We start from the raw sequence: 24,976 nt of genomic DNA, 5'->3' as shown, positions 1-24,976 counted from the left end.
CGCGGACACATCAGGGCTTATTCCATCTGGAGGAGACAGAGAGACACACACAGGGCGAAAGCGAGAGAGCGAGAGAGAGAGGTAGCCTCTATACACGCACGGAGAGCAGACGGAGCCACGGAGGAAACACTGTGCGTTGCTTGCTGTAACGGACGTTAAAATGAAAAGTTTACCAGTCAGTGACTTGGATTTGGAGATTGACAATAATAACCCGATGCGTCTCTGACACAACGCGCTGTTGCAGAATCTCTTAATTAAAGGACCTCTTGAGCAACACTTTTACGCACCGAGAACTTTTTTTGTTGGACATTCTGGAACCTGAAGGTCTGGGAGTTATAGCTAAACTGCCTCACCTAACGCTCTTACTGGAACCAAAGACACTGTGAGTATAGCAAAAATCTTATATTGCTTTTATGAATGAACAAGAATGTGCATATTGCAAAGCAACGGAATCGAGTGTTGCGCGTGTACGCTTGTAGTGTTTTTAAAGGCATAGGGCAGTCTAAATGTAGGCTACCTGCCACGTAGACGGGGCAAGAATGCATTCGGTACAGATAAAGGTTTTGATAGCATTAACAGATGCCCGAAATGGCTCAGTCGGTGAGCGCACCGTTATTTTGGTTGGGAAATAAGCGGTTGTGCGCCTCTATGGAGGACGCGGCTGGAAAGAAGGACTTGTTGCGCCCATGCAGAGATGGAGGAGGCTTTATCAAACTCTACGATTTGGAACAATATTTGTGGAAGGAAATGGCCAGGGGAAAAAAAACATGTAGCAATCTGGGTCTGGGAGTGAGAAAAAAGAACGAAGAGAGAGAGAGAGAGAAAAGAAGAAAACTTGACATCTGTCTTGATTTTCCACGCTGATCTGCATTCAGGGAATGTGTTCAGATTATTTGTGTTCTTGGATGGAACTCTCCGTGTCCCTTTCTGTCTGTCTACCACTCGTTTCCTTCAAAATCGATTGATTGATTGATTGATTGATTGATTGATTGAATACTTTATTAGAAGTTTAGGAAACATACAGGACGGTACAGTTCACTGGTACAAGGTCAACTAAAAGGATAAATAAAGGTGTTAAGCTTGTTTGCATTGGGGTCCCTTTAGTTTGTAGGCCTACTCAATTCATACATTAGCTGACAGACACATAAAACAATAGGTACTATGCCAGCTTATAGGCTTAGACGAATAATAGCCTAATGATGATCATGATAATAAAGCATGCTTATCTTGCAGTGGGACATGCCAGCGTAGTAGTAGTAGTGACCTAGAGTAGCCTACTAAAACATGAGGGCAAACTGAATATTGATAGTCGGCAAACATTTCTAGCAGCGCTGGCCTCCTCCCAAAGTATACGCCTTGGTGCTGGCTACCTCCGGCCAGGACTCAATACACCGCGGTGTGCCTTGGACCCGAGCCTCCAAGTCCAACAACAACTGACTTCACTCCTCACTGAACTCTCTTAAGGCGATGACGTTGGCAAAAGTGGAAACGCAGAACTCTGAGAAAGTGGCTCACACAATATGGACTTTAGAGAGCAATACCATGTGAGAAAATGTTTAGTCTGGTGATAGGCCTACACGAGGAGGAGCGTTTTAAGCATCTTATGATGATCTTACAGGAGGATGGGGAGAGACTGAGATGCAGTAGATAACATGGTTATAGACATCTGGGTGGATGAGAGACAGGGTGAGGTATTGTATTGCAGGGTGGCCCCTGTTATCTCACAACTTTTTTCCAACTTTTGCAGTCTGTTTCTGTTTTCTGTTTCAATCTAGCTTATTAACCACTAAAACCATCAGGGTCCCCTAGGGCTTTATTCCCTCCCTTTCCCTCTACACACCAAATCTCTTCGCCAGAATAGTTGATCTCCACTCACAACGTGTCACCGTACAATGCGACGAGAGCTTGTAGATCGGGCTATTCTTGTCAAAGTTTGAATTTGAGAGAATTCATAATTCAAAGCCGATAAAAATTATAGCAAAACCCCAGGGCAGCGTCACGTGCCCAATGTCAATCAAGCTGCCCACTGCTTTACCAACACACGCTTGCCCTCTAACTTAGGAATTCACAAAACCAGCCAGTGGATACCTAACATACCTTCATGGACCAAAAAAAAGCAGTACAAGCTTGGAAATACACTTTACAACATGGTTTCTTCATGACATTGCAGCTCTGATGTGAGCACTGACTGTATGTCTGATAATGAAATTGCCGTAAAGAGAGCAGGAAAGGAGATTGAGAATAGCTATTGTCTAATCTTCATCTCAGGGAAGACTCAGGTGACCACCCGGCTCCCGCATTGAGTGAAGCTCATGTACTTTTTTTCTTTTCTTTTGCCCTTTTATACGTCTGTAAAAAGTACCCTTTCCAGACAATAAATGCAGTTTTTACTATAGTGAAATAAATGCAAATGCCTCCTTTCCAAGCCATACCCAATAGCAGCATTCAAGAGAATTGCCTGAACTTGAACTTGAATGCCACATCTTATGTTGAAAGAATTGCCCTCTGTGTAGAAATCCGTGCCGTTAAGCCACATCTGCAGTATTGACTTGATTATGCTTAGTTCAGTGTGGTATCACACACAGAAAATACCTGTCTGCTATTTTCGATATTTCCACCAAAGGCCTCTTTAGAAATGTCAGCGCCTGCCTCTCTAACATTCTCTGCATGTTCCTGAGAGAGACATATACTCAATCCAGTATTAAAGCTTGCCCATTGGCTGGGAGGGTTCTGAGCCCAAACCCACAGTTATCATGTTGAATGTGAAGACACAGTTGGAGACAGCTCTAGTAGTAGTGAAACCAGACTGGCATTTTCCCACAACTGCACTCTGTTGAGGTGCCAACTTGTTCCTTGTGCACTCATAGCCAAATAGGGCTGGTAATTGGCATCACTTTCTGAAGAAAACCACAAGTGTGACCAGCAGGTATGTACTGTATGTGGGTATGCAAGTTAGCACTCAGGCATGCAGGTGCCAACTTGCGCCTTGTATCAGGACGCACTTGTTGGTTGGTGGTGACGTCACTGAGAACGCTGCTCCCTCATTGGCTAAAGGCCCAGCCAACAACATATGGCCACATATACAGTACATACATACATTGGGCAAACATATTTAACTCTAAACATAATCTAACTCTGATATAGCAGCATACGTTTTTGAGAAAGTTAGTGTCGAAATGTCCTTGCAAGACGCTGAACCCCTAACCGGATGCTACCGATGGAGCAGGTTGATACCTTGCGTGGTTTCCTCCACTGTCAGAGTGTGAATGAGTGAATGAAATGCATGTTGAAAGCTAGTTGAATTAAGGCGCTATTGGAGAAATTCACTCAAAAGCACCCTTTCTTGTTGGCACTGGAAGTGGAAACCAGATTGAGATCTGGATCTCTGAATAGGTGACACGTGTGAATAAAAGGCAATGCAAGGCCATTTCTTCTCTATCTCCAAAGGTAAAGCTTTTTGTCCAGAGTTACTAGTTAGTGCCTACACATTGATGGATCCTCTCATGCTGCGCCTCAGCATTGCTCGCATTAACAACTTAAACTTTATATACGTTGTTGTCCTCCAGAAGTCTATATGTTACAGTCATTTTGGGTAACTCAGTGAGACTGTGGTAAGAGCGCTCGTTTTGTAGTTCACCACACACCAATCACCACCAGATGGCGACAACAGCCAGTCAGCCATTCACTAGTGCAGGCGCTGACGTCACTCGTTTGCGACTCTCTTTCGTTTATTTACTAGCCCAGCTCGGCTGTGTTTAGCCATTAGCTTACTATGCCTTACTCTAACCCTAACCCTAACCCTAACCTCAGTAAAACTATGCCTAACCCTAACCTCCGTGGGGTGCGCGCTATCATTCCTGCCGACGCGACGTTGTTGTGGGTCAAAGCGACCGCGTTCCGCCCCGCGACGCACGACAAGCGCTCCGTTTCTCTATCTCACCGTTTCTCTATCTAACCGTGACATACTAAGTGTGTGTGTGTGTGTGTGTGTGTGTGTGTGTGTGTGTGTGTGTGTGTGTGTGTGTGTGGTGGAAAAAGTACTCACATTTTTTACTTAATTAAAAGTATCAATACTGCAATGTAGAAATACTCCATTACAACTAAAAGTCAGGAATTCAAAATGTACTTGAGTTAAAGTACAAAAGTATTGGTATCAAAATGTACCAAAATGTACATCTCAGTTGTCTCTGAGATGTAGTGGAGTAGAAGTAAAAGCATTGGAAATTAAAAATACTCAAGTAAAGTAGGCTACAAATACCTCAAAAGTTTACTTAGGTACAGTACTTAAGTAAACATACTTAGTTACTTTTACACAACTGTGTGTGTGTATGTGTGAGATCATATTACCAGCTACCCATGCACTGCCACAGACCTCGGGGGGCTCTGATTCTGTAGCAGTGTGAGAAATTAGGCCACTGAGTCAAGCTTTTATACTCATGAAACCCATGTTTTCTAGATTAAGGGTCTTCAAGGTTTTCAGGCCAAGGACCCCTTAGTTGAGAGAGAGATGAAGCAGGGACCCCCAGATTCCATATAGTTTCATCGTTTAACAGCATAATCATCAGTGTATTTTGGATTCATGTCAATTTTGTTATCAGATATTTAACCACTTGAACCATCAATACTTAATAAACTTGACCTTTCACTCCGTACTTAGTCTGTTCTTTTCTCCCCTACACTAAACCCCTTAGCCTAATATAGACGATCTACAAGCTCTGCGAGGCGTTGTGAGCTTGTAGATCTGCTATTTTTGGCTAAAGTTCTCAGAATATGGACGCTAGGGTTCAAGTGGTTAATATAAAAAAGGAGAAAAAAGGTTTCTATCACACGAATATTTGAAGGACCCCCTGTAGTAACTCTGAGGACTCCCTAGGGGTCCCGGACCCCCTGTTGAAGACCCCTGTTTTAGATAAACCTCCATCAGAACCCAAACGCTGAAAACGCATTTGGGAATCACAAGTCCTCCCCACCATCCAACAGCTAATGCAGCATCCAATTCTTTGAGTACTCGCTAACAATATAACCCTATGTTATGTTATACCACAATGCCTGTAGTAAATCTCTTCCTATACCCACCTTAAAAAAGTTGGGGGTTGCGGAGGGTTTGGCAACATGGCCAGTGGCATTGAACACACATTTCTCCACAATAACTTGGAAACATATTTCGATCTTCCCATGACCCATTTCTTTTGGTCCCTGCTCAGCCATTGCAAAACACTAAACCCGGCTGAGACAGACCAGAAAGACCGTGGGGGGCCTGGTGCATGGCTTGCCTGGAGCATTCGCTCTTCAACATTCTCAGTGAGGGAAAGTAAACGAAGAAATTAAATCTCTCCTTTTTAATACACCAGCTCGTTAAAGCACATATTACTACTCCAGTCAGAAGGAGAAGTCTGACATGGAATGACTGAGCAGAATATTAACAGTGGTTACGACAGATGTACCACTGGTACATCTGTCGTAACCACTGTTAATATTCTGCAGTCATTCCATGTCAGACTTCTCCTTCTGACTACCATGTTGGAAGAAGGACGGGGCGTTTTCAACATTTCCCCCTTGATGAAACAAGGACAATGCCTAGATCATGACTGGGCACAGAATGCCATGCAGTGGAAAAGTATCAATACTGCAATGTAGAAATACACAAACTTTAGAAGGCAATGGTATAGGCAATCAGGAGGGAATATGGGAAATGGGACAGATCCATGTTGATGACATGACTTTAGAGATACTGTGATTTTAGGGCAAAATCTGTAGGAGCAGTGTCCATAAATGTGTTTGGCCTGCAGGGGCACCACAAGCCATTTTGGTGGCGCTGTCGGCCTGATGGTGGCGCTAAATGGGACATGTTGATGACATGATGCTAGAGATAGTGTGTACCGCTTTGCATGGTTTTAGGCCAAAATGTTTGAAATTAAAAGGTAAAAGCACTATATTCTGATAGTAATCATTGCTATAGAGTGTTCGTTCAGTCACAGGAGTGTCCCTTACTCTCAGCTCTCAGAAAATATTTTTTTAGGTATAAGTCACAAATCTTTAGCCAATCAGGAGAGAGTACACCCATTTATCAGCTTCAGCTCCAATTATGTCCCTGGTAAACAATGGTAACCTCTCTCCAAACATTCTGTGAAACAGGCTTAGATAGGGCTGTCGCGATTACACATTTTGAATTTGATGATTGTCATACAAGTAAAATAATTGTGACAGGCAGCCTTAGGCTAGTCAACGGCGAGAGATGAACATTTTCTGATCCAGTTTGAATTGTGCTATTTTTGTCACTATCGATTTTTATCACTGTATCGATTTTTATTGAATCCGCAAGTCAAGAAAGTCGGTTAGTCATGAAACTGTTGAAGTATAAGACTGTGAAAATATGCAGTTCACAAGAATACACAGCCAGGTCACGTCAGACATCAGGAGCTTTTGAATCAGGGGCAGTGACGTGTCACTTTAATACAGCTCTATAGATGCAAACACATTTCTCTCTCCAACCTGAACAGTGCAAATTTTAAAGTCCTAAAAAAAAAAACCCCAGCAAAACACAAAGACCACATACTTCTCAAGGTGTGAAAATCAGTGAACAATATCAGTTTCCTTCAATATTTGTAAACTGTTGTCAGATTAACAAAAACAATTGCTAAAAACAAATTTAATACACTTTTTCAAATCAACTTTTAGACCAACACTAATATTACTGTTATGTGGGGCTGCAAAGGAGATAAATCCAGGTGCAGAGACAGACAAGGAGACAGGAATAGGGCATCTCATCAAAGCCTCAACATAGTATACTACCGCACTGCCAGATTATAGACTCTGCTGCCTGTCAGTTTGCTTCAATACAAATTTCGTTCCAGTATTGTTATTCAGCATTGAGTTTATTTTGTCTATTCTACTGTAGCCTACTTCTCATCGTGCCTGCCTGTTCTGTCTCTGGTTTCCTGCCCCTTGTGTGGTCAGTGTTGCTGCTGTGCAGTGGTGGAAAAAGTACTAAAAATGTTTTACTTAAAGTGCCGCTGACATGCCCCGCTACGGGGAACGGCGCGGAAAACGGTGGCAAGCACAAGGTGGAGTTTGGGATGGAGGTGGGTTGCTTGTTGCATGCTGAAAAGAGAATGACAAGGTTCAGAGGCAGTGGAGGTATTTAAAGGCGGAGTCCAATCGTCTGATTGGCTGACTGCAGATTGGCTGACTGGCTAGAGGTGCACACCCTTTGAGCTGAGAGTGTCAACTTAGATCTTTTTATTGAACTTACACCGAAGCTACATTTCAAATATGTTTATTTTGGGGGTCTCGGCCTGAATAGGTTGAGAACCACTGCCCTAAAAAACCCTGCCTCAGCCTCAGTTCCTTGTTCTCAACTACCAGATGTCCAGCTCATGTCTTGCCTATAGCCCGCAGCCCATCTTCCTCATGAGCTGCATGAATTATCATCCACCTCCTGTCCCCACATCCGTGTCTGCACCTGGGCTCACTGCGTTATTACACAGCATTTTCTTTTTAAACAATATGTTTGTTTTTAATTTTCTAACACAGAAAGGCCCTTTCGCCCAAACCCACCTATAGGGTATGGGCACTAATGACGCGGAGGAGAGAACACGCCCCAGCGCCCACAGCATCCCCAGCGGGAATCAAATCCAGGACCTTCTAGCTGTGAGGCGAAGGGAGAGTGTTTTCTGCTGGTGTTTCAGTCCGAGTGTATCAAAGGGTGCGTTCGGAAATGCGCACCGGGTGTGTGCTCAGTGTAGTGAGTGCCAAACCCAACCCTAATCCTAACCCTAACCTCAGTAAAACTATGCCTAAACCCAACCCTAATCCTAACCCTAACCTCAGTAAAACTATGCCTAAACCCAACACTAATCCTAACCCTAACCTCAGTAAAACTATGCCTAAAACTAACCCTAACCCTAACCAGACCCGGTGCGCATTTCCGAACGCACCCTTTGATACACTCGGACTGAAACACCAGCAGAAAACACTCTCCCGTGAGGCGACAGCGTTACTGACTGCGTGCAAAAACAATATTATAAGACATGACAAGACATACTCTAATTATGCATTAAAGGTAATTCCTCCGTGCATCTGATTAGGCAGGTCCGGTGCGTCACAGGGGCAGGGCACAGCAGCAAATGGGAGGAAGAATACACTGGAGCACCTTGGACAGTTTAATGCATTTTTCATCAGTCATAACAAACAGAGGCTAAGGTGGCATTTAAAACAGGTGAGTAACAGGGCAGTCCATTCAGTTTGTTAATGTCTGTGGTCGACCAGTAATGACAGTGGTAGACCACAGATATTGGCTAATTGAATGGACCACTCCTCTTACTCACCTATGGGTAGTCTTTTAATTGTCACGTTAGCCTCCGTTTGTCTTCCTTTGTGCCTGCATTAAATCGACCGAGCGGTTCCATTTGACAAACATCATACCTGTATTTCGTGGCACAATTCAAACAGGATTAAAAAATAAGGATCTCTCTTGCTCGCTGTTGAGTGTATAGTTCATATCCCCCCCCCAAAAAAATAAAAATAAAAATAAGGTCTGGTCTGGTTGGTGTGGTGTGGGTGTTGGTGTTGGTGTTGGTGTGGTCTGGTCTGGTCTGGTCTGGTTGGTGTGGTGTGGTGTGGTGTGGGTGTTGGTGTGGTCTGGTCTGGTCTGGTCTGGTCTGGTGTGGTGTGGTGTGGTGTGGTCTGGTGTGGTCTGGTGTGGTATGGTATGGTAGCCGTAGTCCACTGGAAGGGCAGTGGCTCAGGGGTAGAGTGGCCTGTAGATCGGCTGGATGGGAACCGTGAGGTTCCCAGTTCGATCCCGGGATCCCCCAGATTTAGTGTTGAAGTGTCCTTGAGCAAGGCTCTGAACCTCCTGATGTGCAGGTTTGTGCCTTGCATGGTTTCCTCCGCCATTGGTGTGTGAATGTAATGCACAATATTATGTAAAGCTCTTTGGATAAAAAAAACGCTATATAAATGCACCATTTACCATTAAAAAATCACACCCAATGTGAAGTGAGCGGTGCTCGTGCTTGCATAACGTCTTCAATTGATAATTGGTGATGTAATACAGGCTACACACACAGACATTGCTATGGCAAAACGCTGAGGAAAAAGACTAGGATATAGGTCTAGGATGTAATTGGTGATGTAATATGGCTACACACACACACATATTGCTATGGCAAAACGCTGAGGAAAATACATTGCTATGGCAAAACGCTGAGGAAAAGTGGCTACAGACACACGCACAGCCACTCTATGGAGTGGTTTACCACCGCTCAAAAAGGGGGAGAGACTTGGGCTCTCTATACCACTGGTTCTCAAAGTGAAGTGTGTTCAGGGACCCCCATTGGTTCTTGTCTGGGTTCAAGGGGTCCCCCAGCAAAAAGTGGATCAGTTGAAATACAGTTGACAAATCTTATCTTATGGGCACAAAATCCCTGGCACAAAATATGTTCAAATTGGGGCCTGCAGCCAAATACATAATATCAATTCAGTGGTCCTTGACATTAAACAATTTTAAGAACCAATGCACCGTACTATATAGAGCTGGATTACCTAATATAATTTCTATGGTTTGTTTGGGCATATTTAACTATCAGATGGGATGGATAAGCCACATAACACATTATTAGCGTCAGCCTGTTTAGACTAACATAGGGAAGTGTTTGAAAGTCAATTTAGTGTAATGGTCAGTGGCTAACGATGGATAGCCTCATACAGTATCTAAATGACCCTGACGTAATACATGCCCACCCATCCGGGAGTAATAGGAGGTCAAAACAGATGTTAAGACTAATTCGCAAATGTCTCAGGTCTGGCACTATCATGTTGGAAAATATGTTCTGCTTACTTCAAACAATTATGTAATTGCAGCTGCACACAATAATATTTATAGTACGTGGATATATTGGTCATTTGCTGAACCCGCTTCAGTGGTACGGGCTTTGTCTTTATTCCCCAGGCAAAGGTCAGTGTGATGGAGAAAGGTGGAGGAGGAAGGGAGGGGTGGGAGAGAGACAGAAAGCGAGGGAAGAATATTGTTGCTTTTGGGTGGACTGGAAACCTTGTACAGTATGTAAAAAAAAAAAGAAAAAGAAAACTTTTCAGGAAATGCAACAAAGAACCTGTGTTCCAAATCCAAGGTAGTTATTTTAGTCACAAGCACTTTTCATTTGTTAAATATTTATAAAACCCGTAGCCACACTAGGGGCATGGCATTATAGATGAACATTATCAAAAGTTTGAGAATATTTAAAACCTTCGGAAATAGCATGTACTGGCTATCTTCACATACCGTTTGTACGCATATCTTTACTATTACCAATTGTCTCTACTATTCATGGATTTAAAAAAATATTACAACACTAAACAAACAACACACACAAGATACAGTATGTGTGAATCGTTGTGGCACTTCCAGTATGTATGTATTTATGTATGTCACATGGTGCTACAGACCTATAATTATAATCATATCACATATCCTGCCCATGACTTATGCCATTACAGTATGTCATATATTCATTATGAAACCACTCTCTCTCTCTCTCTCTCTCTCCACTATACCATCTAATAAAGAAAAGAAAAACAGATGCTTTATCTTTGGGGTCGTTATTTTGATTGCGGCCCCATAGAATGACTTCAAGAGGCCTCTTCAGAATTGAGTGCTGCCCTGGGTAACCAGAACAGCAGGGCAAGCTGCTTATTGGTCCTTTCAGAAAGCTTTGATTGATGGATAGATGTGATTGGATCGTTCCTTCATCCATCCCTCCCCCAACTGTAAACAATTTTCAGGGGAATGTCTAGAAGAAACGCCTTACTAACTGATCATACTCCACTCCACATTGTCTCATGTTGAAATTGGAACAGAACACCCACTGTGTCAAAGACTAAGGGCTGATGCATGCTCCCCTTTTAGAGACAAATTTATTTCGTTTCGTCTGTCTAAACTACAATACGACGTCATTCAGAGGTTCGGGGGAGCGGGTACCATCATTAATTCGGCTGTTCGGTGCCGCCGAGATTCTGTGACTCCCCGAACTGAACCAAAATAAATTCGGCTCTAAAAGTGGAGTATGCGTCGGCCCTAACTGTCACTTTCGAGGATGACTGTTTTATGTTTCCTTACATTACCTTTGACATTGATGAAGAGAGGGTCTTCGGAACATCTGTGTTGTAACTATTTGGGGCATCAGCTCTCCTCCCCCTTGTCCACAGATCTGCATTCCAGCCACACAAAGCGTCCAGAGTTCAGATGACAAACTGCCTTCACGGAAGACAGTCCTACAACAAAAATCATGTTTCGTGACTGACTCCCTTTTGGGAGAAATCCAATACCATTTGTGGCGGTCCCAACACGGGAAATCAAATTCCATTATGTTTCGCTTGTGTTGTGAGCCTGTCGATTGGCTTTTTTTGCAATTTGTTATACAACGATGTATATAAAACCAGGGCTTAGTCAACTGGACAATTCCTTATGTTAAATGTTCACATGGATAATGTTACACCTTAGGCTAATATAACTCTGAGAGTAGTGCAGTATACAAGTTTAATTTGTATACTCTCAAGAGTTAAATTAGTCAAACATGCAGTGCATACATTAGTACAGTTTGTTGCACACACCTTACAATGTACAATTACAATTTAGGCATTTAGCAGACGCTTAATCCAGAGCGATTTACAATAAGCAAGGTGCTTATTAAACATACTATACATCAAACATCAATACATCAAATGCATAGAAATAGTAATCTAACTAAAAGAACGTAGGTAGACCAAGCACCTATTCAGTAAAAAACACTTGATATAAACCATGATCTAGTATTCTAGTCCAACACAATCACAGCCTTCAATGGCCTGTTGAGTTGTTGTACAACACACTGCTGTGACTGGAGGTCATGTTCTTGCTCAACAGCATGTGTACAGTTATTTTAGAGAGTTGAGATTACACCCGCTCTTTCCCAGGACCAGATTACAGGCAGTGAACATGTTTTCTTCTTTTTCTCAAGGCAAGGCCTTGCAATATGACTTAAAGGCAAGTGTGTCAATAAACGTCTGGTAACATATTTTAACAGATATCTATCAGCTATAGCTCATTGGTGACAGGTTTGAGTTTTTACATTCTGCAAACTTTATTAGGAAGCGCGGTTTGCGTTTCATTTCACAAGACACTATGGCGCTGGCAGTAACTATATATTGTCCAATTGGGAATTCTTTACTTAACGACTTAATTTGCAACAATAGCAATAATAACTTATCTGCACGTTGTGAGCTTGATTGCTCTGCGATTGGTTAGTTTGTTGTTAGGCCAACTGTAACTTTGTCACAAAGTGTATGACTCATTCACAGACATTCACTTTTATAGGGTTGACAGTTGGAATTAAAGTAGAAGAAATGTCAGAAATTTTGGAAATGTCTTTAGGCCTATATATTGCTGTCACTGTGTGTATCAGGATAGGACCTAAATGCAGAATCACGCAGGCAGGCCAATCAAGTACAAATAATGATTTGTTAAATTAACACAGACTCACAATTCAGTGAAGCAGGCAAAAAAACAGAGCATACACAGACAGGAAATACAGCAACAATACAAACTGGCAAGGGAGGAAACACTAAACACTGGGCGTATAAATAGACAAGTTCAATCAACACGCGATAGGCTGGAACTGAACAAGACACAGGTGAACAACATTTGCAATCTTCTAGTCTCACACTTAAAGGGCCATTTCACCTCTGGGACAACCCAATCTTATTTTATTGTTGTTTGGGAGACGATCAACACAATCCTGAGTTATTTTTTGTGTTCAATCTGTGTTTTGAGATATTTTAGTATTTCAGCATGTAGTGATGAGTTTTGCATCATATGATGTAAAACGCATCACTAGTACATGCTGAGACAAGAAGACAGGCAACAACTACAATGACAACAGGAAACACTGGGACAGTACTTTAAAATAAAAGGAACACAACGGTAAAGTAAAAGGGAGATGCCAGCCACTGTGAGACACCCTCTTGAGAAAACTAATTTTGGCCTACACCTAATTTGACCATTTTCTCTTTTCCAGCGGCGGTGCCAGGTTGTGGTGACACAGTTGACGGACTGGTTGCCAGGTTGTTGCTCTGCCTACTGGTGAGTTGAAGAAATATCATTTGCTGCTACTTTACCTGACCTCCCAATCAGCCAGTTTGCCATGTTGGCGACGCTGTTTGATGATTAATTTTGTGTTTGTATTAGTATTAAATAAGTCACAGGTCTGTTAAACATATAACCATATAACACAAAACAACATATCACAAAGACATATCATGAGCCATGAGGTCCCCACTACATACACAGAAAACCATCCTATCGACAGGGGCGGGGCCGTTTGTAGTGCAGCAATGGCTGAGGGGGAAAAACGTCATGGTTCTGTAGTCGCCAGAAAGAAACTTGCAGAGATTTTTATTTTTGTTTTTGTTTTACTGAGAATAAGGTTAGAAATAACTTTAGGATTACGCATATCTTTCTGAGGTAGATTAGGAATAGGGTTAGGTTTTGGCACCGTTTTACTGAGGTTAAGGTTAGGAATAAGGTTAGGTTTAACCGTTTAGGCATAGTTTACAGAGGTATAAGGATATTAACGATCTCAATGGAAAATAACAAATAAGCCTTGCCTTACCCGAGTTTCCTTTTAGTTGTCTGTACCTTTTCCTATTCAAAACGTCTAATAAATACCTCAATCAATCAGTCAAAAGGCATAAACCATCAGCCCAGGCAAGTTTCTTTCCCGGTGACTCTTCTGGTATTCTCTGTATCTTTGCCCCGATGGCATCAGGTCGAAGTAGCGATACAGAGCGTGATGAGTGGAATTTGTTATTGAAAGTGCTAAAGCGTGTGATGGCCTTATTATTTATATCAACAAGTGTGGATGTGGGAGGTCAGATGATCTTGGAAGAAATATGGGTAATACTGCAAAGTTTGTTTCTGTTAGGCATGGACATTATAGTGAAGAAACATGCTGAGCAATACAACAGAACAGGGGCCCTGAATTAAAAAGAAATAAATCATCATCATCATCATCATCATCATCGTCGTCGTCATACTCCTGGGTCGAACTTCAAAGTAATTTGCCTTACATGTGATTTATTTCCAAACAGCACTCTTGCTGTTTTCTGGCCTTTCTAAGCAAAAGTGTTGCCAAATCATGCAGGGCAGAGTGTGGAGTCAAGAAGTGCAATCATTTGACTTTTGTCCACAGTGCCTCATATCCGTCACTCAAAACGGTAACACCCGCGACTATAACAGTGTGACAGCTGTTTTCAAGTGGAGCAAATGAGACGAGTCAAGTGAGGATAGCCTCTCTCACTCACAGTGATTTAGGCGCGGCTCTGTGTGTGTGTGTGTGTGTGTGTGTGTGTGTGTGTGTGTGTGTGTGTGTGTGTGTGTGTGTGTGTGTGTGTGTGTGTGAGGGCAAGACAGAGACAAAAAGTGTTTTGTGGGGGCGAGGCTTGTTCAAATAAATGTTTAATTAATTATTGTACAACAGTATTTAGCTTAGCCCTTTGTGCAGTAATTTGTTTGTTTGCAACGTCGTAGTTTGGAGCCTCTGCCAGCTGGTGGTGGTTTACTCAGTCAGGCGAGTCTGTGACTTCAAAATGGCCCTCTTCCCCGTACTTTCCTGTATTTTAAGCTCCAGGTGACTTTGTTAAATGAATATAAAATTCCTGATGGCCAAGCCCAGTCCATGGGGGCTTTTCCATCGGCACCGCACCATTTCTCAGGAGACCTAGACTCACGCCATGGGCGGGGGATGGGTTGCACCGACCGAGGTTTCCCTCTCGCTGGTTGAAAGGTGCAGTGTGCCCTGTTTCTGGGACGCCTCTCTCCGTTGCATTCCACGTCACAGATGGGATCTTTTTCAGGGCCAGGTTTGGCCGGTGCTGGAGGGCAGTCAGGAGGGAAGGCCGCCGTACTCAGGGAGAATAACAAAACGCTCCCCCCAAAACACAGTCACCCCGGGTGCTAATCTGGCATCCTTGGAATGGTCTCTGGTATTCCTAGACCAGTGTTTCTCAAACTTTCAAATGTCAAGGTCTCCCCTTAACTCTGACAGTGTACAAATGACGGGTTCATTTGGTTCCATTTGTACACTGTCAGAGTTACATACTTGTGTGGGTCAATTTAGACCCCCCTAAAGGAACCCACAGTGTCCCTGGAATACACTTTGAGAACCACTGTCCTAGACGTAACCTACGTAAGTAAAACTATGCCTAAACCTAAACTTATTCTTAAGCTCAACCTCAGTAAATTGGTGCCAAAACCTAACCCTATTCCTATAACCTAACCTCAGTGAAACTATGCCTAGCCCTAAACCTATTTCTAACCTTATCCTCGATAGACGAAGAACCGCCCCAGCGTGCGGTCGGAGGGAAAAAAATGGGGGCGAGCGTGTTTTGGAGCGAGCCTTCCAGTTACCCTCAGGGATTTCTCCAGCTACGTACGGGTCCCTCGGTAGGTAATACAGTCACATGGACTGTGCTTTTGCCTCAGCTGGTGCCTAGCAGTTGACTTAGGACTTGTGCGGACCATGGGAACCCGACTGTTAAAACTGTGCATCACAATGGCCCTTGGGTGTTGACGACGTGATGTGATTTCTTCACAGTGCAATGCAAACTAGCTGGTGCATATGCTTTAAGGATGCTCTGACACTATGTTGTCCACAGTAAATACACAAAGAGGCAGTCACATGTATGGTGACAGACAGTGCAGTGGTCTTTCTCAAACGCTCTCAGCTCAGAGGAGGCATGGGGCATAATGTTTTGGCCAATAGTTGTTTTTAAACACACATTTGAACTGTGTCTACACAACAAAGACATACGGTATTTCTCTCAGGATTGGATTGCATGCCGTGTGTGTCACATACCAAAAATAGCTGTCATTGTGTCTGAGTGTCATTGTGTTAGCGTTACAATGTGGCGGGCTCGTAGCGGCACAATAAAGACCACAGCCAACAAGCTAATGTGCAGTCAGTGGTGAATGTGTCTGAGTCAAAGCTAGTCATCTGAACAGTGTCATTTTGTCTCAAGATGACTCCTTTGGATTTTTTCTTTTTGGTCAGAGAGAGAGAGAGAGAGGATGGGATGGATGGGAAGCACGAACAGACAGAGAATCAGACAGACAGACAGACAGACAGACAGACAGACAGACAGACAGACAGACAGACAGACAGACAGACAGACAGACAGGCAGAGATCACAGGGGTGTCATACAACCATGGCATTATCAGCTTATGCTTGTGCTATTCACAAGTCTCAATCCAATAATTAAATACATAAAACATGGAGGTGCTTTGTTGTATTGTTCAAGCATGACAGTATTAAGATGTATATGTCAGTTATTTGATTTTAATAAAGCCATACTTGGTTGTACAGTACATTGTGCCTTGCACTCGGAAATAGCAGATCTCAAGCTCGCAACCTGTACTAGTGTGACATGTTGTGAGCTTGTAGATGTATAATATACTAAGTATAGATCAGGCTGAACCCATGATGGTGTAATTAGGTGTGTGCCGTCATGTACATCTTTCTCATTGTTTATAATATAGCTGTACACAAAGACCTCTAGATTGAGGGTGGTAAAACTTGCATATTCGATTCTCGGAGTAAGTAGTTAACGGCCATTTCTCAGCGTTTCAGGCATGCACACTGATTAAATCTCCTTTTAGCAGCAAGATTCCCAAGTGTTGAGAGTCTAAAGCGTCACTGTGGACGTGGTGTTCCTAATGCGAGTGTTTTCCACTGACCGTGTGCAAGATTTCAATAATGACAGCCATATCTAACCAGCAAGCAAATCCCTCTTCCCCTTTATTTGGAGGACCACGCTGGATGGGACGCAGAGACCCAAAAAATCACTAAAAGCCACTGTTCGTGTGGTGGTTTGTGTCCTTTCTTTTATCGGGACAGTTTTAAGCCTGTCAGCGCCAGCTGCACTGATTCCGCTGCTGTGTGTCAAACGTGGCGAACCCAATCAACCGCTCTGTCGATAAGCATTAACGTTTATCGCCCTCAGACTAGAGGCCACACAGGGTCATACTTTTAATCACATTCATGATGTTTCGTGGCGTGGGGCTGCTCCAATGGTGTAACGGTTAGTGCGAACCATGACACCATCTCCGGTTCGATTCTGTGCTGCGATTCTTTTTATCTTGCTCTCTTGTCTCTCTATATTACTATCCACAATGCAAAGAAGAACTGCACAAAAACAAAGACAAATCGTTGTGTAATCCTCGCGAGACGCTCGCTAAAGTAAACGACTTTAGTCGCAGGATGCATGCAGACATGCGTGGCGCGCTCGCTGCCTCTCCATTCAGCATGTGGCATTAGTCATTAAGTTGATCAATGGCCCACAGTGTGTTGGGTCTTGCGTAATGAGTTTGGGAGAGGAGGCTTTGGAGTGGAACCCCAGAGAGAGAGAGTTGTGCAGACCACACTGATGTAATCCCCACAGTAGATCTGATCTGCGTGTTGTTGATGTAATGTGCGGAATCTGTCTCCAATTGAGTGATTTCATAAGAGACGGAACACACCCTGCAATAAACCGAGAGGAAGAAGAAAAGACGGGCATGCTAAGAGGCAGATTCATCTGTAATTAATGTCCCTGTGTATAATTACTATAACTAGTTTTCAGTGCCAGTGTTCTTTTTAGTATTCTGCACAGTATTTAAAACTATATGCCTGCCAGATTCTACCTGGACCTAATTTTCCAACCATAGCTCTCGTCTCAGACCAAAATCGAATCAAAAGCTTTGGTTTGGTGTCGATCTCTTCATTGGTAGCCTACAGTGTTTTCTGGTGGGGGAAGTAAAAATCATACTAAACGTATCAATAATTAGTATTAACCAATTTTTCTTTTTTTCAAAAGGTAAATGTATTAAAATGAGAGAGCTTGCAGAGTTGAGGAACAAAAATCTTCAACTTTGTTGTATGTTTAAACTTCCACCATAGCGGTCAAGGGGTGCACGCACATCCAAACATTTTCAACGGGTGATCGAACAAAATAGATAACTGTAAAAGAAGGAGGAGGTCCGCCTTGACATTTATTTAATACCAGAGTGGCCAAACAACACACAACGTTTCTGCCTACAGTATGTGGCCTTTCGTCAGGTATACTACATTTCCACTATAGAATTCACACTGAATATTTTAAATCACAGAAAACGAAACTCTGTTGGTGAAAGCTGTAGAAAACTATTTGCAAATGTGTAGATTGATATCTACACATTTGTTGTCGGGTGGAAACCATATGTCCAAAACGAAACGATCGTTTTGTATTTATCATTTTAAAAATGCTTTAAAATAGTGAAAATAGCCGATTTACAAGCAGACAACACCTCGCATCATGAGGCATTGTGTGTTTGTAGATCTGCTATTTTCACTAGTTTTGTGCGACAGTCTTGTTTGATGAAGCAGGGCTTTACTTACGGAAAAGACGTACACATTTGAAACTTGGAGATACATGTTTTTTTCTACTTCAGTCAAGCACGGTCAATAACAACCCCTCGATTCGGTCACTGCAACATCACAAAACTGTGCTCTCTCTCACATCACAAAGTGATGCATCTGCATGCCTTGACTTTTGCAACACTTCTTGCGATAAATGGGTGTAAAGGTTGTGCATGACTGGCAGCTCAGTCCTAGTGATGTGCCGTGTTGTTTTAACCAATGTCTAGATAGATACCTTTATTATCCCAAGGGGGAAATTAAGTCGCCCAGAGGCGGCACGGGGAAATCTCGCTCTTTCGAACGACCGTCATTTCGACAAAGGAGCGTCGGGAGGGTTAGCGACTCACCCCACGGAGGTTAGGTTTAGGGTAAGGGTTAGAGTTGGGTGTCAAACAGATGACACGTAGTAACAGCGAAACGCTCCACAGGCGGCCCTGCAGTTAAGGTTACACAAGAAAAAGGACTGTTGTGTATAGCCGAGCGACAAAAACAAACAAGAAGAAGAATCATCAATACAGAATTATCAACCATACAGAGCAAAAAATATATAAAGTGTCGAGAACAGTTAAAAAAGTCACAACACAACAAAAATAGTAGTACTTAAAGTTTCTTTAACCCATTTAGACCTAAGTCCGCCTGTAAAAAAGCCTTAAAAACCTACAGTATGGCCGATTGGGAAAATACCCCTAAAACCTGAGATTTTATGGAAAACTTCACAGAAGTGTCAACGTCTACTAAAACATTTATTTCTCAGCCAAAATTTCAAAACTGTTTGATAGCTTACACCTTTGGCTTTCATGGAAAATTACTTGTCATGGTCCAGACCTTTATCATTTTTTTTTTTTAAATCTGCAAACTCAAAAATTGTAATAAATCTTATAAAACGTCTAATAAAAAATACATTTCTCAGCCTATGTAGCACATAGAAACATAATTAGCAAATATTTGATACCTTACACCATAGGCCACCGCCTTACACCATAGGCCACCACTTTGACAAGAAACAACAATCCACCAGCCTTTATATTGAATATTATGTCAATTCTTGTTTTTTTTAGCTCCATATAACGGTAAATCTGGCGAGCGACATTTGTCATTATTATTATATGTGCGTGCGTGTGTGTGTGTGTGCGCCTGTGTATGTGAATGAATGAACCATATCATCATAATCATTTTATAAGTGTTATTACCTCCAGATAGCTGCGAATCTGTTGTTCTGGAGTTTGGGGTTGACTCTGTGCTGCAAAGAGTCGGGTCACTGAAACTAGCCGTGTCAAAGTGCGTCCGTGAAAAGTTATCCAGTCTTCATGAAATCCATGAAACACTTCTTCATCATCATCGTCGTTTTCAAACATATCATGTGACAATAACAATGCCAATTCCAGCGGGTCCGGTTTGCCTTCGCTCAACGCGTCTTCCATTTCGCCGCTATGAGAAGCTGTTCTTGTGCGCACTGGGATTCTCCGACAAATAAAGTTACATAAAGCCAAAAAAAAATCCCAGAATGCTTTGCGGTAGTCAGGGAAGCATACGTCATCGCCTCCTGATGCATTTCATTGGCCACGAGACCAGAAGAGGGTAAAAACTACAGGAAACGCATTTTGCGTTCCCGGTCTAAAAGGATAAACAGCATTTTGCGTTCCCGGCCTGAAAGGTAAAACGCATTTTGCGTTCCCGGTCTTGCATGGATTGCAATTTCATAGCACTTTTCTAAGCATATTGCAAACTAAAAGCACTCACAATGGTCCATTCATTCAAGCATTGGGAACCACTTATCAACGCAGTGCCAAAAAATATACACAAACATAAGTGTCTGTAGAGCCGTGAGTAGAGCTTCCTCCATACTATGCAGTGAGCCATCGTCTCACCACCTTTAAAGGTGCTGCAAGTGATTATTATTTCTACTATTAAACCAAAAGGTTTATTGTTAAAAAGTTAATATTCTCATATTAAGAGAGTGTTTGTTCAACAACCAGGGTCTCCCCATCTGAATGTAACTCAATGAATTGAGTACAAAGGTGGTCTCCCCATCTGAATGTAACTCAATGAATTGAGTACAAAGGACCCCAATGTAAACAAAACCATAGTGCTTTCTTTGGTTTAAATCCCATTAGTAGACCTGTTATCTGAACTGTACTGTCCTGTGCTTTTCCTATGCAAACTGCTAATACAGTATTCAATCAATTAAAAAAGTGTTTTATTGCATTGAGGAAAATGGACAATATTAAAACCTCTGTTTTTTTTTAGCTGTACTTTGAATCAGTGAACCATGTTAGTTGTCTCTTGTATGACACTTGTTGCATTCATGGGCAAATCATTCTTTGCATGTCAAGGACCCCAAAATTGACACTTATCAGCCTGTGAACCCCCATTATCTCAGGAACCCCCATAAGAGAAGATTTTCACGGCTCTAGCAGTGATTCTCAACCATTTTAATTTCAAGGAACCCCAGTTTGACATGCATATTAGGTTACAGACCCAGATTTAATGGCATTTCTATCTCTGGGACCCCAATTTATAAGGGTCCATTTGGTTCCTATCTATGATTTAGCTGGGGACCCTCTGGAACTCCCTCAAGGACCACTGGGTCCCCCGGACACTCATCATTTGTATGCACAGCAAGAGAGAAAGTCCGGAACACATCTCTATCTCTCCCTGTCTCTCTTTCCTTCTCTGTCTGTCTCTCTATCTCATACACAAGAGGCACAAACACAGTCCCATATACTGTAACTGCACCGTCACTTAAAGCACATGCACACGCACACGCACACACACGCACGCACACACACACACACACACACACACACACACACACACACACACACACACACACACACACACACACACACACACACACACACACACACACACACACACACACACACACACACGTATAACAATAATTGTGAGAAAATCTTTTTACAGTTGGAAGCTTGTTTCTCTTCTCTGCTGTCAGGCATGGAGGAACTAACTTTTGGACTGCTGTCAGTTCTATTTATTCGTGTGTGCACTTTTTCTCTTGTGTCTTTTTTTTGGCAAGTATGCATTTTGCATTTTTTTGTGTGACTGAGGGAATTAAAGGACCAGGTCACCTCTGGGACAACCAGATCTTATTTTATTGTTGTGTGGGACACGATCAACACAATCCTGAATTATATTTTGTGTTCAATCTGTGTTTTTAGATATGTTAGTATTTCAGCATGCTACAACTGGTCATATGATGTATTTTGCATCATATGACCAGTTGTAGCATGCTGAAATCGTCTGAAATACTAAAATATCTAAAAACACAGATTGAACACAAAAAATAACTCAGGATTGTGTTGATCGTGTCCCACACAACAATAAAATAAGACACCCATTACCTGAACAGACTCTAAGAGGTTTTAGGCTTCGTACTGTTAGTGACAGAACATGCATTCATGGGCTTACCTTTTTGTTCAGAGTTGCAGTTCTGTGGTGGTGCCTTGGATTACCTCTAAGCTTGCAGATTTACTTTACTGCCATTTAGCCTTACCCCGCCCCTAACAGTACAAAACATGTGGAACAGATCGTAAGGTAAAGGTTTTCCAGACAAAGATAATTAGAGCAACAATCATACAAAAGACAGGGTGTGCATGCGCCTCCTTCTTCCTCAGGAAAACACACCAGAAGAAATGTGGTTGTACGGTGTCTAATGCTGTGTTTCCCCTTTTGGGGTCGCAGACCTGTTTTTTGTTGTTGTTGCTTCTGTGATTTTCAAAAGATTGATTCCTAAAGCAGTGATCAACCTTTTTAATTTCAAGGACCACCAGTTTTATATGCAGTGGACCATGGACCCAAAATTGATATTATTTTTGTGCAGTGCTCCTGGAAGGAGCCAACATCTGGCTTTGTCTGATACGAAGCTTTCCGGACAAAGCACCCCGAAGCGTGGCCTACATCTGGCCTACATCTTGGCACAAAGCGCTCAAAGTTTGTCGTACGCCCAGGGCCACATTAGCCAAGCTTCGCGGGACGCTCAATGAAATTAACTCAAATTAAGAACCGCTTACTTCACACTAGGTGTGATTTTTTTTTTTCAATCTCTGGAACCCCCATATCTCCAATGTAAAATTATCTCGTTCATTTAACTCTGAGAGTGTACAAATGGAGTTTAAGAACTGTAAGGTCAATGTCCTATGTTTTGGTGAAGTACACCTGTTTTTAGCATTGTTTATAATATGCAGCTCTACCACTAAGCTTTGGTGTGAACAAAATGTTTTGTATGACTTTAATTCTGAGGAGAACTTTAGCCAAAAATAGCAAATAGCTACGGCAAATAGGTTCGGTGTAGAGGTAAAATCGAACCTCTGTTCGAAGTGGAGCTGTGTGTGTGTGTGTGTGTGTGTGTGTGTGTGTGTGTGTGTGTGTGTGTGTGTGTGTGTGTGTGTATTGCAGTTGATGCTCAGGGCAGGCTAGACTCAACAGCACCTCTCTGGTCACCCAGGGTTACTACATACAGGCTACATACAGACCCACAGACCCACCCACATACCCACATACCCACCCACATACCTACACACACGGCCACGTATAGGGAGCTTGTGTTCCACACAGCTCCAAAAAAGCACAGAGTGAAAGGTCAACTATAGTAAGTAACGACAATTTAAGTGGTCAAAAGTTGGACAAAAAAAAACACATTAAACACGAATCTAACAGACTGAAGACAGTGCTGTCAAACATGTTTATGAATCTATCTATGAAATCAATGACAATCTGTATCACACAATTATACAATATGTGGAGGGGGTCCCTGCTTCATGTCTCTAAGGCTAAGGGATCCTTGGCCTGAAAACATCAAAGACCCCTGATCTAAATAAACAAATTGAGACCAGAGCCTGATTTCCTGACCGCTGGTTGGCCTTATCATACCTGTCAGGAAGCTAAAGCCTTGCATATTCATTTTCACTTTGGACAAGTAAAGAAATGTACTTGATTCTCTGACCTTACTGTCTCTACTTGTCCCGGTCAGGCAGACTTGCATTACAGTGCTGTCGAGCCCTGCTATTCTGTCTTTATTTTGGCCAACAGAACAAGAGGGATGAAGTAAACATTTGCAATGTGAGCTGAGAGGCTGCGTGTCCTCAGATGAAAGAGCTTAACCACTTCAGCCATGTATACTGTACTTTGTCGTACAACAAAATGGCGTAAATAGAAGGTTTACCAGCTCACAACCTTTCACAATGTGACACATTGTGAACATGTAGAGCAACTATGCTAGCTATTATTATTATCGTCATTGTCGGGCAGTAGTAGGCCTAAAGCCCTGCTTCATCATACAAGACTGTCGCACAAAAGTAGTGAAAACAGCTGATCTACAAGCACACACGTATGCTTGTAGATCTGCTATTTTCACTAGTTTAGTTCATTTTTAAAGTGACAAATACAAAACAAACATTCTTGTACCTACAAGGTTTCCACCCGACCACGACGTTATACGTTATACCTGCTTTAATATATTTCATTTTCCCAAAATAGGAATACCAGGGTTAATGAGCTCATGTGGTTCCAACAGTATCGGCCACCAAAGAGTCATGAATCAGCCCATTACTGTTATGTCGAGCCCTAGCTTTTCTGTCTTTATTTTGGCCAACGGAACCAAGCAAATGAACGGAATAAATCTTTACAATGCGAGCGGCGAGGATTCATGTCCTCGGATGAAAAGACCCATAAGTGGTTCCAACGGTGTTGTCCACTGAAGAGCTATGAATCAGCCCATTACCTTGTACACTCACATCTGACTCAACGCAGACCTCTCTCAATCCCCCCCTTGTAGTAACTGAGCCCTCCCACCGCACTGCAAGGGTGTGTGCGTGTGTGTGTGTGTGTGTGTGTGTGCGTGTGTGTGTGTGTGCGTGTGCGTGTGCGTGTGCGTGTGTGAGAATGTATGCCGTGAAAGAGACGCTGTTGGTGTTTAATGAAAATGTTTGCCTGTGTACGTGGTCCTGTGTACATCTATATTTGTATGTGAGCTGTCTGTGTACTGTATGTGACCGCTTGTGTGTGTGTGTGTGTGCGTGTGTGTGCGTGCGTGTGCATCCGTGCATCCGTGCGTGTGTGTGTGTGTGTGTGTGCGTGCGTGCGTGCGTGCGTGTTTGCGTGCGTGTGTGTGTGTGCGAGCGCTTTCTGGGTCGAAGAAGTGCTGTTTCATAGCTTTCTCTGCTTTCTGGGGCGGAGCGACATGAACAATAAGTCCATTGTGCACAGAGCTGGCAGAGGGGGTGAGGAGGGGAGGGAAGCAGGAGATGGGAGGAGAGGAGAGGAGAGGAGAGGAGAGGAGAGGAGAGGAGAGGAGAGGAGAGGAGAGGAGAGGAGAGAAATGCAGAAATAGCATTAGGGAAACACAAACACACATGCACACAACCACGCTCTCACACGCTCATAGGAGAGATAGATGGGTGGGTGGGGGGATCTATTAGCATTGCACTCGTCATAAACTGGGCTGCTACCTGTTAAATGTCCTACCTATAGGCTATACTACTGG

The 24,976-nt window shown here is 42.8% G+C and overlaps 1 protein-coding gene across 1 annotated transcript in view; it reads left to right on the top strand.

Moving 5' to 3' along the window:
- Nucleotides 1–243: 243 nt before the first annotated feature.
- The window catches only part of lpar1 (lysophosphatidic acid receptor 1), a gene marked incomplete at its 3' end in the record, with an annotated part of 78,638 nt that continues 53,905 nt past the window's right edge, over nt 244–24,976 (top strand). The window contains exons 1-2 of the mRNA XM_080743541.1: nt 244–382; nt 13,056–13,120. The remainder of the gene's footprint in view (nt 383–13,055; nt 13,121–24,976) is intronic.

Source organism: Nannobrachium achirus, assembly GCF_963921795.1.
Source record: "Nannobrachium achirus genome assembly, chromosome: 15".
Lineage (NCBI taxonomy): Eukaryota > Metazoa > Chordata > Actinopteri > Myctophiformes > Myctophidae > Nannobrachium > Nannobrachium achirus.
This window is presented reverse-complemented; position numbering and strand designations above follow the sequence as displayed.